This window comes from Sminthopsis crassicaudata, chromosome 3 (assembly GCF_048593235.1).
Source record: "Sminthopsis crassicaudata isolate SCR6 chromosome 3, ASM4859323v1, whole genome shotgun sequence".
Taxonomy (NCBI): Eukaryota; Metazoa; Chordata; class Mammalia; order Dasyuromorphia; family Dasyuridae; genus Sminthopsis; species Sminthopsis crassicaudata.
Window position 1 is genome coordinate 587,398,888 of NC_133619.1, and position 21,198 is coordinate 587,420,085.

Here is a 21,198-nt window from a genome sequence, read left to right on the forward strand (position 1 = left end):
TAGATTATAGGCTCCTTGAAGGCAGGAACAATTTCACTTTGTGGTTGTTTTTTCCTGATTCAAATTTGGCCTCAGACATGTACTAACTGACATGGGCAAGTCATTTAACTTCTCTGTGCCTCAGTTTCCCTATCTATAAAATGGAGATAGGGCAGCTAGGTGGCACAATAGTTAAGAGTACCTGACCTAAAGTCAAGAAAATTCAGCTTCTGGAGTTCAAATCTATTCTGAGAACTAACTCTCTGGACAAGACAATTCTATTTGCCTCAGTTTTCTCATCTGTAATTCTGCTAAGAAAACCCCAAATGCCTTGGAAAGTCAGACACAACTAAAAGAATAACTAATTGACAATTTTTCTGATTCAAAGGCTGCTCTTTATCCACTTCTACTCATAGAAGGTGCTTAAGGAATGTTTGTTGAGTAGAATTGCATTCCTCTGGGCTTTCTAGCCTTGAGTGCACTGTTGAATGTACAAAAACCCACAAATAAGAAGTACTGATCCCAGCAGCCCCTTGAAACTGAAAATATATGATAATGATTGGGCTAGATTTTTTTCCAATTCCTCATTTCCTTCTAGGGACACCAAATGAGGACAGTTGATCACAAGAAGAAAAGATAATCTAGTTTCTTTATGACGTTATCTGTTATTGACAGTATAACAGAGTTTTGGCAAATGCCCAGATCACATTAGATGGAAGTACCCACATAGTGTCTCAGGAGAATCCATCTGTTTGTAGACGTTCTGTATTATTCCATCATGAAGTTGGGAGCAATCTTTTGCAAATGGCTGTCTAGTACTTTAAAATCTTACCTAAGAATAGCCACTGTTTCTAGTATGTCCAAGGCTAAAGGACTCATTCTTCCATAGCAAGTGATACCATACAGTAAAGGGTGCAAATCCTGTTTAACTGTATTTGACTGGTTGTCACTAACAGTGGAAATGGGGTATTCGCTGACGAGGAACTCCCATCTGTGGTTTGTTGCCTATGCCTACCTTAATATCCTAAAGTGGATACCCCCTTGGTACCCAAAAAAATAACCATTCATTTTCAGAACTGTAACTAGGGTGTGGAGACTGGGACTTTGTCCCAGGGAACCAGAATTGGAGTACAAAAATAGCACTTAACAGTCCTTCAGTACAGCTTAGAATCCATTTAGCAAGAAAGATTAATTTTAATATAAAGTTATATGGCAGGTTAAGGTGAAAAATTCCTTTTCTGATCTATGCTGCTTCTCTCTCGATCCAATAAACTATGGGTCTTGTACTGCTTGCCTGAGCTTGGTGTGGGGTATCAAGCAAGGTAAGATGTATAAAGTCCTTTGCAGACCTAAAGGGGATATAAAAATGTTGAGAAAAACAATAAAGTACAGGGGCAACAGAAATGGCTTTGGATACCTTGGTCTGGGTTTGCATCTCTTCTGTTTTTTGTTCTTCATTTCACAGATGATGTCTCGATTAATGTGTGAATTTAAGTGAGGCAGAAGTGTATAGTCACACAAATTGCACAAATTCATCCCTCTTTGAATGTCTATGACCTATAAAATCTTGGGCAACCTTTCTCAGTATCAGTTTCCTTATCACCCCTGGGCAATCATTTACCTCCTGCCTACTTCAGTTTCCCCCACTGCAAAGTAGAGATTATAATTGGAGCTACCTCCCAGGATAGTTGTAAGGATCAAACCAGATAATATTTATAAAGTATTTTTAAGATAATATTTATAAAGCACCTACAAAATGCCAGGCACTATGCTTGGCACTTAGTAGGTACTTTATACATGTTTGTTTCCTTCCTTCCAGATCTAAATAGATGATCTAATGATCAGTTAGAGTAAAAAGCTAAATTATTATCCCAGGAACAAAAATTCATCATTCCAGCTCTGTCAACCTCTAGAGAAGTATCCTTCGGGTTAAATAGATTTCAAATCTTTAGAGCTCCTCTTCAATTGTGCTGTAATGACAATGGGTTAAACCAATCTCTCTTTCTAGGATGGGGCCTGTCTAACCTCTCCTCCAACCCCACCTGCTTTGGTCCTTTCCTCCCTTCTCCCTTAGTGCCTCTGCCTCAGGGACTGCACTCTGTTGGCTAAGATGAAAGGTTGGTGCAGTGGCTTCCCATGCCAGCTCGCCACTCAATTGCTTTTAATTAATTCTGCTTGATTACAGCACATGGGAGCAGAATCAGCAAGATAAGAAGGGCTTTTTATATTCTGTCTTCATTAAAAAAGTTTGGTTCTTGAAGCCCTTTCAAAGAGTTCTATATTTTCTTTAGTGTTTTTTTTGTCATTTTTAATTGAGGTGGATGTAGGGAATTGAGTTGTCTTCAGTTGCTAAAGAAAGCACAAAGAATACAAGGATATAGGACCCAAAAAATCCCAGAATCCTTCTTGGGGGAGAAAAAGCCCCTAGATTGACCAGCTAATTATCCTGATGGTCAATATTTATTAAGTGATTGTCAACCATGAGACCTAGCATGGAAGACCCTATTATGAAAGAAATCTATGGTATTGGGAGCAGGAGGGGGAACTAAGCAATATTGATTTTTTTTGGTCCCAAACCTGAGCCCAAGTTTGGCCCCAATGTACTGTGGATGGGAAAAGGAATAGACCTATAATTTCATTGATATTAGGAACTCTCAGATAAGGAAAGTCCTTTTACTAATACAGGGCAGCACCTTCTGTGCTTAGAGAGTGCCTACAACACAGCTTCAAGGACTTGCCCAGGTTCTCATAGCCAATGTACCACAGAGGTAAGACTAAAATCCGAATTTTGGGAGGATCCAAATTTATCTTCCATCCACTCAATGACTCTCATGTCTCTCTCCTATCTAACTAGAGAATCCAATCCAGGTTCACAATCACCAACCACAGGAAACACCAAGACAGTGTCTGTCTCCTCCAAAAAGAAATAAGGGAAGTCACTGAGCCCTGCCTAATCTGAAATATTCACCAATTTCAACCTGCCAATTCTCTCTGCCCTAACATTCCAATCATTTGTGGTAGTCCTCTGCATGAAACAACTAGCATGGAGGCAGAAGGAATGAAGAAGATACCCCCTTTTTACAACTCATTCATTTTTGTATATATTTGTATATTAATAATATAATAAGATGCATACAAATAAAATAATATTTGTATTTTATTGGCAATACTTTGGTGAAATCAGGGAGGAGAAAAGATAAAAGAGAGTGTGATATTAACAAATGACAGAGAAAAGGCAAAACTACTTGATCCCTATCTCCAATTCAATTCATAAACATCTAAATGGTCCAGAACTAAACCATGAAGAAGGGAAGAGTACAGAAAGTTTCCAGTTAGGAAATTCCCATCACAATATAGATAGATGCTTGCTTCACAAGTTTTAGTCTTAAGAAATTTGACCCTGATATACACAGGGTCACACAGCCAAGATGTGTCAGAAGTATTATGCTATGCTGCCACTTGGGCATTGTTTATACAAAGACTTTTCTTGTCTTCTCTGTCCTTCAAACCAGTCCGATCAAGCTATTTGTCATTCTCTAATCTTGTCCGGCTGCCTAATGTCTCTGCACCCTTGCTCATGCTGCCACCTGGATTGGGAATGTGCTCCCTGCCTTTCCTCTTGCCAGAGAAAAATCTACCTGTTGAAACTTCGAGGTCCAGTTCAGAAAGTGCTCTCCTTTCTTCCAATTGTAAAATGCCTCTTCATCATTCCTGTGTCCCAAAGTTTTAAGCTTTGATAGCTTGCTTTTCAGTTGTATACTTGCCCTATTTCCTCTCTTAACCTGTAAACTCACGGAGCACAAGACTCATGCAATGTATCATCATTCTACACCCAGTGCCCAATACAAGCTTTATATAAGTGAGTGCATCATAAACTTATTGAATGAAGTAGCAATTCTAGAAAGATATAAAGACAATAAAAGAATAAATTCAAGGAACAGTTAGGTGATGCAGTGGATAGAGCATTAGCCCTGAAGTCAGGAGGACCCGAGTTCAAATCTGATCTCAGACACTTAACACTTCCTAACTGTGTGACCCTGGGCAAGTCACTTAACCCCGATTGCCTCAGGGGGAAAAAATAAGTTCAAGTGTCCAGATCCAGATGATTTTACCATCTCTGCCAGCATTTGGAAAGAATTGGCAGATGTGATCCATAATAGAGAGACAGTTCAGCCTGATGAGGTGAAGAAAGAGCTCAACCAGGGAATCAGGAAGGCAAATAGGTTCATAGATGTTAGAGGCCTTAGAGGTAGTTGAGTCCCCCCCCCTCATTTTACAGATAAGGAAACTGAAGCCCAAAGAGGTTATTTGACTAGGTTCTTATAGCTAATAAGTACCTGAGGCAGGATTCGAACTCAAGCTGTTTTGCCTCCTGGGCAGCTAGGTGGCACAATGGATAGAATGCTTGGTCTAGAGTTAAAAAGACTCATCTTTCTGAGTTTAAATCTGACCTTTAAACCCATGAATCTTTGAAACGGCCAATAGTCATTTTGAAAGGCGGCTTCCTTCTGCCTTAGTTACTCCAGATAAAAAATGATTCATGGAATCTGTGCTGCGGAAAGGATAGAGACAAGTAGAAGTTTTCCTATTTTTCAGACAAAGAAAATGGCAGATCTCAAGAACTATATTTTCCCCCAGCAAAATTCTGGAAAGTCTTATTAAACATTTACAAAAGAGTGAAGTCATGACTAGGAGTCATTATGGCTTCCCTCAGGATAGGTCATGGCAAACTAACCTTATACCCTTTTTTTTGACAGGATTACTAGACTGATGGATCAGGGGAATGCCTCACGCACAATATATCTTGATTTCAACAAATTATATGACAAAGCCTTCTGTGATATCATGCTTGGATCTCTCTTGGGTAATCATATTATATTTTTAGTTATCTTGTATTCATCTCATCTGCCCTATTGGACTGTAACATTATAGCAGGAAAAGAGTTTGTCAAGTTTCATCTTTGCCTGCCCAGCACCAAGCAGCTGGAGGGTGCAGTGGTTAGAGCCCAGGGTCTAGAAAGACTTATATTCAAATCTGGCCTCGGTTGCATACCAGCTGCATGACCCAAGTGATGTCATCTAACCTCAGTTTCCTTTTCTATAAAATGAAGATAATAATGACATGCCTTCCACGGTTGTTGAGAGAATAAAAATGAGACAATATTTGTAGAATGCTTTTAAAAACTTAATGGACTATGCAAATGCTGCTGTTATTATTGCACAAACAAATTGCTTAATAAATGTTTGTAAAATTGAATTGCAGACAAGATAGTCAGATGAGCTTCATGTATATTAGGGTTTCACATCTGGAGTTCTGAAAGACTGGTTTGGTGTCAATCAGGAGGCTAAATAGATAGAAGGTTCTTGCCCTTGGTTCTATTCTGCTCAGTGCTTTGCTTTGTGGTTGTGAAGGTTGTTACCGTCCTAATCAATGACTCAAATGAAGACAGAGATGGGGTGCTTCTCAGATCTGCAAATGAAAAACAACAGGGCTGGAAAACTAATATGATGATGGATGACAGAATCAAGATTTTAAATGATCTCAACAGACAGTGAAACTATGCCAAAAAGTCAAGATCAGATTTCATGGAGATAAATGTAAAGTTCTACATATAGGTTCAGAAAATCAATTGCACAAGTCTCCAGGCACCCTGTAGGTTAAGAGGGGAGGGAGGTTGGGGAGGGGAAGGAGCATGTCTTAAAAGCCCAGCTTTTATGTCTGTGAAACAAAAAGATATGGATTTTCTCAAAAACCTAGGCCTGAAAAAAGTGTGGAGACAGGAATAAAAGAAGGAGGAGGAGGAAGAGGAGGGAAAGAAAGAGGAGGAGGAGGAAGAAGAGCAGGAGCAGGAGCAGAAGGAAAAGGAGAAGGAGGAGGAAGAAGAGCAGGAGCAGGAGGAAAAGGAGAAGGAGACCTACAGGAAAGGAAGAGGAAGAGAAGGAGGAGGAGGAGCACCATGAGGAGATGGCAGGAGTGGCAGAGGAAAGAGTATAAGACTATAGCCCTTGGAAGATCTGGATTCGAATTATGGGAGCACCAAGAGAACCACCAAGAAAAGAACTAGGTTTGAATAGAGGCACTGTCACCTAGTAGATAATGATTTTCTGCCTTTCTGGACATAACTTTTCTCCTTTGTAAAAATCAGTATTGAATCCAATGTTTTTAAGGTGCCTTCCAGATCTGATTTGATTTTGATTTGACTTTGATTTTATTTCAGAGAAAACTTAATGGGGTCTGGAAAATGCAACCTGGAAGATCAGAGGAGAGAGGCTCAAACATGTGTCTGTCCTATTTGTAGAGATGCTGAGGCCCAATTGTTCAGTCATTTTTCAGTCCTGTCTAACTCTTTCATTCAGGGTTTTTTTGGCAAAGATACTGTAGTGGCTTGCCATTTCCTGTTCTAGTTCATTCTACAGATGAGGAAACCGAGGCAAACAGGGTTGACTTGCCAAGAATTACATAGCTAGTAAGTATCTGAGGTCAAATTTGAAGTCAGAAAGATGAGTCTTCCTGACTCTAGATCAAGCACTCTATCTAATGCACCATCTAGTTGTCCTTGAGGCACAATAACTGTATAGCAGAAAGAACCCCAGGTTTGGAGTTCAGATGACCTGAGTTCCCATCCAGACTCTGCTGTTCAGTACATGTATGACCTTGAAACAGTCATTTAAACTCCATCAGATTTAATTTCTCACCTGTGACTCAATCAGCAAGTACTTATTAAGTACCTATTATAGACAATGGAATGTTACATGATGGGTGTGAGCAAATGTAACATAGAACCTATGAGGAACTTGAAAGAAGAACAGATGTCAAGGATGTCACCATAAGATAGGAAGAAAAGATAGGCTGGTTACATGGCAAGAACCAAGGGGAATAGGTGGATGGCCAGTGTGCCAATCATCCCTTTGAGATACTGGGAGGAAGAAAGGGAAAAAAAGAAGGAAAATATGGAGGAAAGAAGAGTGGGAGGGATAGAAAGGGAAAAAGAGATAAGGGAGAAAGGAGGAAGAGAGAAGAATGAGGAGGAAAAGGATGAAGAGAAAGGGGAGGAGAAAAGGAGGAAGGAAAGAAGGAAGGAAGAAAGGAAGGAAGGAAGGAAGGAAGGAAGGAAGGAAGGAAGGAAGGAAGGAAGGAAGGAAGGAAGGAAGGAAGGAAGGAAGGAAGGAAGGAAGGAAGGAAGGAAGGAAGGAAGGAAGGAAGGAAGGAAGAAAGGAAAGAAGGAAGGAAGGAAGGAAGGAAGGAAGGAAGGAAGGAAGGAAGGAAGAAAGGAAGGAAGGAAGGAAGGAAGGAAGGAAGGAAGGAAGGAAGGAAGGAAGGAAGGAAGGAAGGAAGGAAGGAAGGAAGGAAGGAAGGAAGGAAGGAAGGAAGGAAGGAAGGAAGGAAGGAAGGAACAACTGTTCAGGGCTTCAGCAGGACCCTGAACCATTGGGAAAGAATAAAGACAAGAGTTATATAGGTTGGGCAAGCATAAATCTGCTACAATCTGCACTGTAGATACCACTTTAAACTAAGGAGATCACAAATACATTTGTACTAGTATGTACCAGGTACTGACCCAGGTGCTAGAAATAGAAAGACAAAAATGAAATAATCTTGCCCTCAAGTAGCTTTCACTGACTATTGTTCCAAACTATCTCTAGCATCCCTTCTAACTCAAAAATCCTTTGATTCTATGATTATTTTAACTAGGATGAGGAAAGAGACAAAAAAAATTTTCCTTAGACAGTGATTATTCCCTTCTCTCCTCTCAAAGAAGCTTTCTTTGGATTGACTTATTTTGGTACATATTGTCTCTCCCCAGTGGCATATAAGTTACTTGAGGGTAGAGACAATTATCACTTTTGTATTTGCATCCCCAGTGACTAGCACAGTTTCTGGCTTACTCTACATGCATAATAAATATTTGCTGAATGAATGAATGAGACTATAACCTGACACAGTAAAAGAAAAGATAGGTCAAGATAGTTTCCTATTTCTTTTAAGTTTTATTGATGTATTTTATGTACACATCACAAACATTTGCAGATTATTCCCACTTTGTGAGAGGTCTCTTGCAACAAAGTAAAACAATTAAATAAAATTAATAATACAGTGACCTCATCTGAAAGGGCACACACATCTATAGCACTATTCCATTTCTATTTTTTAATTAGCAGAAATCTATTTTCTCTCCTTCCTAATTCCCACCTCATTAAAAATGAACAGAAGAGAAAACAAATTTCTTGTTACAAATATACATAGTCAAGCAAAATAAATTTCTTCAATGGTCATATACAAAAATATCTATGTCTTGTTCTGTACTTTTTTTTTTTCCTGAGGCTGGGGTTAAGTGACTTGCCCAGAGTCACACAGCTAGGAAGTGTTAAGTGTCTGAGACCAGATCTGAACTCGGGTCCTCCTGAATTCAGGGCTGGTGCTCTATCCACTGCGCCACCTAGCGGCCCCTTGTTCTGTACTTTAAATTCATCACCTTTCTGTCATGCAAAATACATTTCATCATTAGACTTTTGGAAACATGAATCATTATTCTTAAGCTTCACAATTCTTATAGCCTTCAAAGTGATCAGTTTTCACAGTGTTGTTACTAGTGTATAAATTATTCTCCTGGTTCTACTCATTTCATTCTTAGTTTTTTTTTAATCTTCAAAATCATTTATTTTTATAATATTGATAATTATTATTTAAAATAATATAATATTATTTTTATAATATTAAATTTGATAGTATAAGCTTCTTTCTCTGCTCAGTTCACTCTGCATCAGTTCATACAAGTCTTTCTACATCCTCTTGAAATAATCAAATTTCCTCATTCCATACCAGCACAATAGTATTCTATCATATTCATAAACCACAAGATTGTAACAAGGAAGTATATGAATCCCATCTGCTTCAACCCCTGATCTCTGCAAAAATATTTGGGGGCAGGGAAGGAAGAAGGAAGGAAGGAAGGAAGGAAGGAAGGAAGGAAGGAAGGAAGGAAGGAAGGAAGAAAGGAAGGGAGGGAGGAAGGAAGGAAGGAAGGAAGGAAGGAAGGACTGTCTGAGAAGTTGTTAGGTGATATGACATATGAAAAGTCCAAGACACATAATTTCTGAAAACTAATAATAAATTGTATTAATTAGGGAGAGGACATATTAACAAGGAAGTGGGTGAAAAGTCTTCAGCTCTTCTGGCTGAGAAGTGACCTAATCATGAGATTCAGCTGCCTCCAGCAATCTGAACAAAAGAATCCATCTTTTACCCAGACCATGCTGGCTGCGTTTCACCTTCATAAACTGGATCACCTGAAATTTTAACGGAGGCAGAAAGGATTCTGTTTGTAAGGTTTTTCTAATTGAATGGATCCCACCTAAGATCAAAAAGCAGGTACTCTGAGGATTTGAGCAATCTCATCTATCATCAAGGTCCCTCAGTGACTAGCTGAATAACCTAGATGAGTTATTTCTGAATTAGGAAATAGAAAGGGAAAACTTCAACCTTAATAATCGGCTATTAATATGAGATACTAGACATCCGTTGACTTCTCCAGGATCACACTGCTAGTAAGTGTTTTAATCATAATTTAAACTCAGTTCTTCCTGACTCCAAATTCAGCACACTATCCACTGTACCAAGTAACTTTCTAAAAGGAAGTCATATTACTGAATAATCAGATAATTTCAGATTAGCATCTAGACTGGAATAATTACTGGCCTAGTCTCTCCTCTGTCCAGAGTCCTGAGTCCCTTTCCTCACTAAAGCTTCATTAAAGTTCTTTTTCAGTAGTCATAGAGAGCTTCACTAAGTCATATTTTGAAGGAAACATGTTCGGGGCGGGTAGGGGGGACAGGAAATGCTTTAATTTTATAATTTTTAAAGCAGACAACAGTCTCTCGGGTTTTCCAATCCTGATGACAAGCAATAGGTCTCTGAGCCAAGGAAAGCCCTTATGCAAGGCTGAGTTCAATGAGAGCTTTGATTTCATCTTGCCACCCTTCTACCACAGTCCCCTCCCTACCCAAAGCAACAGTCTGTGCAGAAATTGCCTTCACTTGTTTTAGAGGGGAGGGGGAACTCTCTTCCTCAAAGCTGCTCCTCTATCCTGCTGTGTTCCATCCCCACTGTCCTGCCCCTCCTGTTTTCACATCTTCCCCAAGGCATAGCATTGGAAATACAAAATTCCTTTAGTATCATCTTGAGTCCAACAGAAATGAGAAAAGGAGCAAATCTATATTGCCCAGTGAAGAACAAATGCTGTTTTGGGTCACATATGTCACAGGATCACAGGATTTCCAGTCAAAGGGGGCCTTAGAGGCCAATTAATACATGGTTTCTTAACTTTCACTGTGCCATAGACCTCTTAGGCATTTCAGTGAAGCCTATGGCTCCCTTTTCAGAATCAGGTTTTCAAATGCATAAAATAAAAGACATTGGATTACAAAAGAAACCAATTATTTGAAATATAAACATATATTATATATGTATGTAAGTATATATGCATATATATATGTATATGTATAAATAATTTTAAGCCCATAGATCCTAGTTTAAGAACTCCAATTTGCAGGCATATTTTCAATTTCATTTCCCATCCTGATTTGAAAGAACTTCTTATCATCACTCTTGGAGAATTCACCAGCTCCCTGAAACCACTTCTGGTGGTTAATTCAGGAAACAGACAATAGTGCAAAGCTAAGAGAACCATCCAGACAGAGGCTTTCATCTTTAAAAATGCAACGCTGATGACTTCACATGTATTTTCTTATTATTGTTCGATCATTTTAATCATGTCCACTTCTTTATGTCCCCATTTGGGGTTTTCTTGGCAAAGATACTGGATTAGTTTGCCATTTCTCTCCAGATCATTTTACAGATGAAGAAAATGAGGCAAATAATGTTAAGTGACTTGCTCAAGGTTACATAGCTAATAAGTGGCTGAAGCTAGATTGTCACTGCCCATCACTGTGCTTCCTTCATTTGCCTTCTTGAGGAGGGGAGAAGGACATGAGGAAAAAAAACGCAACTTTTTAAATTCTACATGTAATTGGGAAATATTTAATAAAATAAATAAAAGTATTAAAAATGTAATGCTGAATTATTCAAAAAGAGATTTCAAAGTAGAATGTCTTATAAGTGAGAAAACTGAGATCCAAGCACTAAGTACTTGCCCAGGTCATCCAACCAATAAGAAAGGAAGGAAGGAAGGAAGGAAGGAAGGAAGGAAGGAAGGAAGGAAGGAAGGAAGGAAGGAAGGAGAGAGGGGAGGAAGGAAGGAAGGGAGGAAGGAGGGAGAAAGGGAGGGAGGAAGGGAGGAAGGAGAGAGGGAAGGAAGGGAGGAAGGAAGGAAAGAAGGAAGGGAGGAGAGAGGGAAGGAAAGAAGGAAGGAAGGAAAGAGGGAAGGAAGGAAGGAAAGAAGGAAGGAAGGAAGGAGAGAAGGAAGGAAGGAAGGAAGGAAGAAGAGAGGGAAGGAAGGAAGGAAGGAAGGAAGGAAGGAAGGAAGGAAGGAAGGAAGGAAGGAAGGAAGGAAGGAAGGAAGGAAGGAAGGAAGGAAGGAAGGAAGGAAGGAAGGAAGGAAGGAAGGAGAGAGGGAACGAAGGAAGGAGAGAGGGAAGGAATGAAGAAAGGAAGGAGAGAAGGAAGGAAGGAAGAAAGGAAGGAAGGAAGGAAAGAAGGAAGGAAGGAAGAAAGGAAGGAGAGAGGGAAGGAAGGAAAGAAGGAAGGAAGGAAGGAAAGAAAGAAGGAAGGAAGGAAGGGAGGAAGGGAAGGAGGGAGAAAGAGAGGGAGGGAAAAAGGGAAGGAGGAAGGGAGGAAGGGAGGAAGGAAGGAAAGAAGGAAAGAAAGAAGGAAGGAAGGAAGGAAGGAAAGAAGGAAGGAAGGAAGGAAGGAAGGAAGGAAGGAAGGAAGGAAGGAAGGAAGGAAGGAAGGAAGGAAGGAAGGAAGGAAGGAAGGAAGGAAGGAGAGAGGGAAGGAAGGAAGAAAGGAAGGAAAGAGGGAAGGAAGGAAGGAAGAAAGGAAGGAAGGAAAGAGGGAAGGAAGGAAGGAAGGAAGGAAGGAAGGAAGGAAGGAAGGAAGGAAGGAAGGAAGGAAGGAAGGAAGGAAGGAAGGAGAGAGGGAAGGAAGGAAGAAAGGAAGGAAAGAGGGAAGGAAGGAAGAAAGGAAGGAAAGAGGGAAGGAAGGAAGGAAGGAAGGAAGGAAGGAAGGAAGGAAGGAAGGAAGGAAGGAAGGAAGGAAGGAGAGAGGGAAGGAAGGAAGAAAGGAAGGAAAGAGGGAAGGAAGGAAGAAAGGAAGGAAAGAGGGAAGGAAGGAAGGAAGGAAGGAAGGAAGGAAGGAAGGAAGGAAGGAAGGAAGGAAGGAAGGAAGGAAGGAAGGGAGGGAGGAAGGAAGGAAGGAAGGAAGGAAGGAAGGAAGGAAGGAAGGAAGGAAGGAAGGAAGGGAGGGAGGGAAACCACATCCTTGACTCCTAAATCAAGCATATCTTCTGCTATAGCACAGTATCTCTCTCTGGAGACAAGCTTCCTGATTATGCTTCTTCATTGCAAGGCATAGAGCATGATAGAAACTGACTTTGCCCAAGTTTGAAAACTATGGCTTCATTTATTTACCAAACATAACCAGACCCAGATGGCTCTGGAAGAGAAAGTGAGGCTGCTAACTTTGCACAGTCCTCCCTTGTGTCAATACAATTCATGTATATGTCATGGCATCACCTCTGTGATATAATGGTCATCTTTGATAAGGAAGGACAAACAATAATAACAAGGTCCTTTTATTAAAAGGACTTGTAGGGTTTCTGGTGTCTCTGCTCTCTCAGAAAAGCAAGCACAACACTGGTTCAGAGTGTAACAAGAGATCCCTTTGCCACCTCAGGGGGAACTAGGGATGCCCTCTTGTAAGAAAAAGCCTAAGTGCTAAGCTCAAGCAGTGATCAGGCCCAATCTTTGGAGAGGGGAGAGCCTAATCTCTAATAAAAAGTGGGGGGTCAGGCTCTTTGTCTCATTGTGTCCAGCTCTTTACACCTTTTCCCTGGATCCCTTGGGGAAATAACTTAAAACATTGATTTAAAACATTGTCAGCTCTTCACTAAACAGCATTTCCCACAAGGTTCAAATCTTCTGGAAAAAGAATTTATGTCATGGGTTCATTCATTCTCTTATCAAGGGGCATCTTCTCTTAGAAGGTTATTATTTATAGACAACTTTCTGCTGCTAAGGAGTTCAGATGAGAGGCTCAGGAATTCCTGACTTCCTAAACTCACAAAGTTGACATCAAAACTGGAATAGTCATCTCAGGATTACCATTCAGTCACCTATCCTCAAGGAAGGAAATACAAGCAGAAAAGGTAGCCAGGAGACCAATGCACAGGCTCAGTCTCACCCAGATGACACATAAGCCTACCATCATGTGCAAGCAGCCACGTTAGCTACTGTGGGAGCTACTTTCCACATTTCACAGAAATACAACAGACCTCCTAGAGGGTCCCTCCACACTCCTCCAAGAGGAAGAGACAGAGTGTCAGAGGTTAGTTCAATCAACCCTTTTAGGATCTCCCAATTAGATTACTCCTCCTGGATCAGAGGCTAGTCTTCTTTCTTACAGCCCCCATCCTCTCCTTCTGCTTGAATTAGAAGACTAAGACATTGTTAACTCATCCCAACTTCCTTCAGTGCTGAATGCATATGTTCCTGGCAATTGGGGGTAGGGGTGGGCACAAAGAAACAACTAGGTAGCACAGTATATAGAGCCCTGAAATCAAAGTCAGAATAACCTGAATTCAAATCCAGCCTCCGACACTGATCAAGTTACCAAATCTTTGTATCATTTTCTTCAAATAAAAAATGGGAGTGATAATAATAGCACCTAGCTCCCATGCTTGTTGTAAGAATCAAATGAACAAATATTTGTAAAGTGCTTAGCACATTGTCTGATCCAATATGGTACATGTTTAATAAATGCTTCCTTCCAGGAGAGCTCAGCTCAGCTCCATGGATGATCCAATTCAATCCCAATTATGCTGGCGTAGAAGGATTGATGAGCTAGTCTTCAGAAGAAGATGCAACTATTGGCCTCCAGTCCCTCTGGAAAGGGCAGGAAAGGACAGAACTCGGCAGATCATAGAATTTCAAAGTGGCAGAACCCTGACGAGTCATCCACCCCCAATCCCTCATTTTAGGCAGGAAGTCACTGAGGCCCTGGCAGGTACCCAAGATCATGTGGGTGCAAAGTAATAGAGACAAGATCTCCTATGCTCTCTCTTCAAATTGTGCTCTGCACTGGGCACCACACTTTCACAAAGCCACTGACAGGTTCTGAGTCAGGAGGACCTGAGTTCAAATCCAGCCTCAGACACTTACTAGCTATATGACTGAGCAAATCATTTAATTCTAATTGCCTATCAAATAAAAAATAAAAGATTGAGCCCAATGTTCCAGCCTGTTAGAATAGCACATCAGCATGAGGAAAACTACAAGGATGATTTAGAGACCTGGCCATGCTAGGACTGTGTAAAAGAACTTGAAGATGTTTGGCCTTGGAGGGAAAAGAGTTCAGGGACTAAGAGATTACTATTTCCAAATCCTTGAGGACACAGGACATATTTTGCCTTCATGGAAAGAAATATTTCCCAACAATGAAAGCTATCCAAAACTGGATTGGGGTGCCTTATGATGGCACCCCAAGTGGATTAAGGAGCTCCTTCCTAATCATCCCCATTTTATAGAAAGGAAAATTGAGACCCAGGGAGCAAGTGATTTGTTTAGGGCCTGTATATCCAGTTAGTGTCAGGGTTGGGATTAGACCACAATCCTCTCAGCTCCACCCTTGCTTTTTCAGGTTTCTCTACCCAGAAAGCAGGAAGGTGACATTTATCTCTAAGTACAAGGAAAAATCAAATCAATTTAAAAATTAAAATGCCACTACCAAGAAAGCAAGTTCTCACAATAGCCACAGGCACTCTTGTCAATTTTCTCCAGGAACAAAAACTTCCCCTCCCCACTGTGTCCTGAAGTGTCTGTGGGAACCTCAGGGAAGCAAACTGATGACACAAAACTGAATATTCCACTGAGGTGAAGCCCCCAGGTCTGGCCTTAATCACACAGAGCCCTCATGGGCCCCTGCCATTCTCTCAGACTCCCATTGGCCTAGAATTAATCAAAACTTACAAGCCTCAAAAAGGGAGAAATAGTCTCGGCTCAGTGGGGCCTTTTATTAAGTCACAATAAGTCTCACGTCTAATCACATGGATTTGAGACGGGAGACAAAGAAGCTATTTACTTTCTCCTGACCACCCATGACCACCAAGGGAAAGGGGGCACATGTGCTTGTCCTGCTTATCTGGGCTTTTGTCTGAAGGAGGAGGGTATGCAAATGATCCTGGGGACTGAGCTAAATACTCACTGATCTAAATAACTCCACTCTGGAGTGGAGGGATAAAATGTTCTGCCAATGAGCCTTTGCAGAAGTTATGGGGGGATGATGAAACAGCCTCTACCTTATAAGACATTGCCCTTCCCTGTAGTTCAGTTTGCCCCTCTGAAAAATAAGTGAAACAGATATTTATGGTCATTTCTACTTTTGACCTGCTTTGTTTGTGGTTCAATGTTTATAAAGATCCCTGGAAGCTTTAATATTCTATAATTTTCTGGTAGTGTGTTTTCAGATTCTAACACGTTCATCCCAAAATAGTTCCTCAGAACTCAACCTTGAACAGTAGGGACAGCCCCCTCCTCCCGCCGTAGTCCTACCCTAGCCAGTTTAGCCTATTCCCAATAGACAAGGCCACTAAGCATAGACCTGATCTTGGGTTTTGTTTGGTTTTTCTTTTAAGTAGTAACTTGGATAAAATGCAGATAGGTGCTCATAAATTTTGTTTAAATAACATTTATTAAAGACTTACTATGTCCTGAGTACTTTATAAATATCTCATTTGCATATAGAGCAAAAATATGAGGGAAATCTACCATACTGGAGGGAAGAAAAATGTTCCATTAAGAGCTTGATAGGCTAGAACTTTGGGACAAATGGAATAAAATAAAATTTTGATAGGGAAAAAATATAAGGTCTTAAACTTGGATTCAAAAATCAAAATAAAAAAGATAGCTAGATAAATCCTAAAAAATCAATCAACACTGGGGATTTAGTGCAAGCTAATTGTAGTGCAAACTCACTATGAGTCAACAGGTTCTCCCAGGTAAAAGGATTAATGTGACCTTTCTTCTTTTCTTGCTTGCTTTCTTTTTTTCTTTTAAACCTAAATATAAAACAGGAAAAGAAGAAAAGGCATTAGCCTGTGCACAGCAGAACACGAGAAAATACAAAACATAAGGCAATTTCCATTTCAAGAAAGCCTATATAATAAATATTACACATTGTGTTCAGAGCTGCACATCTTTGCTTTCTTATAGGCTTTCTTTTGCTCCTTACTGTGTACTTTTTACTTTAGTCTTTTTTTTTCCTTTCCTCCATCCTCCCCAAAGGCTACAAATAAACATGTATACAAAGATATATATATATATATTCATACACATATATATGCATTATGTATACACACATACACATATATACATACATATACACATATATAGAAATATCTGTAATCATCCACTTATATACACATATAAATTCAAATGCATCTATGTAAGACTATACTCTACTTGTTTGTCCTCTCTCTGAAAGTAGATAATATCTTCTTTCATAAATCCAAGCCTTTCCATATTTTTCTAGCTCCAGTCAACTCATTATTCCAACCTTTTACTGTCTGGTTATTTTAAGTAGTCTAAAATAATATTGATCAATATGGTTGTCATATAGCGTAGCTTCCTTATTTTCTCCTGTGATTAAATTAGTTTTAACTTTGTCTGAGATCATGATTACTACTCCTGCTTTTTTTACATGATAAATTCTATTCCTGATCTTTATTTTATGTTTGTGTATATCTCTTATTTCCTTTCCCTTCTAACTCCTCTGCTTTACTTTTACCCACTATCTTGTCTTCCTATTACCTAACCTATATCTTCTTCAAGGATTTCCTCCTTTAGTTTCTCCCCTCTCCAACCTTTCTTCTTATCCTCTTGTTTTATATGAATTTGGATGACTTTTCTAGCCTTCCAAATATATATGTAGTTCCCATTTTATCCCATTTCTGTTAATCTACATACCCCTCTATTCCCCCCCATACACTCTGGATCTTGTTCTCTCACCCGCTTATCTCTTTATAAATTTAGGAGACTTTTATTCCCTTCTAAATGTATATATTATTGTCTCTTTAACCCAGATCTGATGTGAGCAGGATTACCTCTAAAAATATTCCCCTTATCCTCTCCCCCTCCCTATCCCCTTACCCTATTATTTCATTCTGAATTTAAAAGACTTTTATACATATATATGGATGCACATATAGATATATACATATATGTATATAAGTATGTGTATATTATGTATGTATGTATACATGCATGTATATATTATGCATTGTTCCCTCTTTAAACTATTCCTGATAAGAGAAGGGTTCCAGAACTACCAGCCTTCCTTTCTCATCTAATTTCCTATTTTGCCTCATTTGTATACTTTTTTGGGGTTTTTTTAGGTGGCTTTGCTTTTTAGAATCACATTCAGCTCCACCCCAATCTTTCTTTCTTACTAATGACAATCTTAAATTTATAGTTTATATTTCCATACATAAAAAATAAAGTTTGTCTTTATTGAGTCTTTTGTAATTAGTCTTTAATGTTTACCTTATATTTCTCTTGGATCTTATATGTCAAATTTTCTATGAAATTCAGGCCTTTTTGCAACAAAATCCTGAAAGTCTAGAAATTCATTGAATGTCCATTTTTTTTGTTCAGGATTAAGCTTACTCTGCTTCCTTTTCAATATGACTAACATAATCTTAACCAGCCTTAAGAAAGGGATAGTATCCAAAATGAGAAATCTGATGTTTTTACTGTGCTCAGCCGAAGTCAAGTCACATCTGGAGCGTTATGTTCAGCTCTAGAAGACATATTTTAGGAAAGCTGTGGACAAACTGGAGAGAATACCAAAGAAGTCAAGTAGGATGATGAAGATTCTCATGTCATTTGAAGATTATCTGAAAAAACTAGAGATGCTTAATCTAGAAAAGATAAAATTGAGGAATGACATGATGGTTATCTTCATATATTTGATGAGTTGTCACCTGGAAGAAAAAATCAACCTATTCTTTTGGGCCCTAAAAGAAATAGTAAGAATTGTGAGTGGAAGTTTTAAACATGTGAATTTAGACTTGGAACTAGGCTGGAGTAGAGTGGGATGAGAGAACTTCATAACTATTAGAGCTATCCAAACGTGAAGTCTTCAAAAGAAGTGAGCTCCCCATCACTGGAGGTTTCCAAGAACAAGCTAGATAAATACTTCTTGGAGATGTCATAGAGAGGAATCTTGCACAGGTGTATGTTATCTAGATGATCACTAAAGTTGCACAAACTGCTGAGATTCTGTATTTAGGTGATTCAATTGATTCTTCAATTTCCATTATATATATATATATATATATATATATATATACTGTGGTTTATCCTTCAACTTCAAAGAGACTAATGACATCATAAGGTGATGTCTTAATTTGCATATAAATACACAAACAAAAGTCAGACTATTCCTTTTCACCTTCTCTGAAGAACAAGATATTTCTCTCTTCCTAGCATAGAAAGTCTAGCCTTCAGGCAAGAAAAGGAATTTATCCAGAGATCACTAGAAAGATGAAATGAAATGAGTAGATCTCAATAGATAATTGGATTTCATCTTGAGTCTTTGCATTTTGTCTCTTTCTGCATGGTATTAAAAACAAGGCCTAAGTCATAGGGGAGGACAGAGTGCCTAGCAATCTAGACTAGAATGAGCTACCCATACATACAAAATCAAACAAGTCGGGCAGTTCTCATTAGATAACTGGATTTTGTCTTGAATTCTTGTGGGGGGTTTTCTTGCTTCTTCTGTACTTCAGTGGTTTTCACTTCTGCCTGATAAATGAATTAAGCTTCAATCTAATATCTATATATGCACAAAATCTAAGGTGGTCCCAGTCCTAAAAGAAAAAAAAATGGAAAGGCCAAAGGAATCCATCTCTATTCTCCAAGTCCTCAATAGAAAAAAAGTGTTCTTTGCATAAGAAGTCTTATATGAGCAAATGTCAAGCAAAGACAGCAAAATTAGAAGGAAAATGCAAATGATGACTGCAATCATTTAACTGTTAAGAAGAGACAACTAGGTGACAAATTGGATAGTGTCAGACCTAAGGTCAAATCATGCCTCAGACATTTAATAGCTGTATGACCTTGGGCAAGTCATTTAATTCTGCCTCAGTTTCCTCATCTATATGTCAGACATAATTCAAACAATTGAATAACAACCCAACAAATGTTAAAAGGCAGTTAAACTCAGATTAATTTCAATGACCAATCTTTATCTTGAAGAATAAAGGATAAAATATATTCCCTTGCTTCTGATAAAGAAGTAGAGAATTAACAATCCAGAATGATGCACAAGATGCTATATATGCTCATCAATTTGGTTTGACTATTTTTCTCTACTACAAAGATGGGAAGGTAGAGAATTAGAGAAGATATGGGGTAAAAAGAGGAGTATGTATGAGGAAATGACTGATTTTAAAAATAAAAGGTATTGATATTTTTTAATGAAGTGTTCCTTGGAAAAATAGAAAATATTCAAAAGAAAAACAAAGGGAGAATTCTCAACTCTCAATAGTGAAGAGGTTGCAGGGCAAAATAATGACTCAGAGAACAAAAAGAAGAAGAAGCATTAGACATTTGGTGCTATATGATTATTGTGAGGCTCTTCCTCTAGAGGGGAGAACTGGACCATTTCTAAAAGGAGTATCTTGTGCCCTACCAAAAGAAACCATAGATGCTAGCTGGAGATGAGAAAATCCAGTAACCCTCAGAGGAAGAATTCATTAATAATGGAGACCTAGAGATTGACTCTTCCAAGGAAAACTAACACAGTTATTTGTCTACTTGACATAAACAACAGAAAAAAGGTCTCCTGTCCTTCCCAGGCTTGTATCTGTACTGTATCATAGAGAACCTTCTGGGAACTATCAAACCTGACAACCCCTATCTACTTTTAGTGATTCATGGAGAGATCAGAAAGGAATCACATTACCAAGAAGAGCCTTGAAACATTGCTGAGGATTATGAAGCTTTAGGGTAAAAATCTGAAAAGCTTGGGGGCACAGGTGGTATTTTCACCACTACTGCCAATCGAAGGTGTGTTGTATTCAGAAAGGAAAGACAGATTTAAGAAGTGAACAGCTGGTTAAGGAAATAGTGTCTGAAAATGAAATTTGGATTTCTGGACCAAGCCTTAAAATATAGGGAAGATGGGCTTTTGGCCAGGATAAAGTTTTTCTAACAAGAAATGCTAAAAATATTCATCTGATTTTAAAATTTTAATGAAAAGGACTTTAAACAGAAAAGAAAGAAAGAGAAAACTACTAACCTAGGTTATCCACTGACCTGCTATCCTGAAGAGAAGAAATAAAGAAGAGTAAAAGAAGGACCAATAGCTGAAAAAGATCAACAAGGTCTTCTCTTGCATAAGACAATGTCAGCAATAAAACCTATGGCCTCAGATGTTCATGTACCAATACACAAAGTATAGGTAATAAATAGAGTAAGTTAGAGAACCTAACACAAGGAAGACAATTTGACTTTGACAATCTTGGTAAGTTGAGATTCATAATGTCAGATAAATGAATAATAGATAAACCCAAAAAAAGCTACATATTAAAAGGTTATATTCTCATAAAGAAATCCAGGAACCAGAAAACCAGAAAGAGGAAATTGGAGGGGAGTTTGGGAAACAAAGGATCAAAAAATTGATGTGCTCGCTGTCTCTGTCTCTCTCTCTGTCTCTCTCTCTGTCTCTCTCTCTGTCTCTCTCTGTCTCTCTCTCTCTCTCTCTCTCTCTCTCTCTCTCTCTCTCTCTCTCTCTCTCTCTCTCTCTCCTCATCTTTCCCTCTGGCAGCTAAGTGGAGTGACAGGAATGGTGAGAGACCTAAGGCAGGAAAACTAATAAAGTTACTACAATAATCCTTAGCTTGAAGTGATGAAGGTCTGCACCATGATAGGGGCTGTGTGAGTGGATAAAAAGAGACATATAAGAGAAATGCTGTGGAGGTAGAAATGACAGGAATTGGAAAAAAATATTTGATATGTGGAGTGATTGAGAGGGAACCAAGGTTGA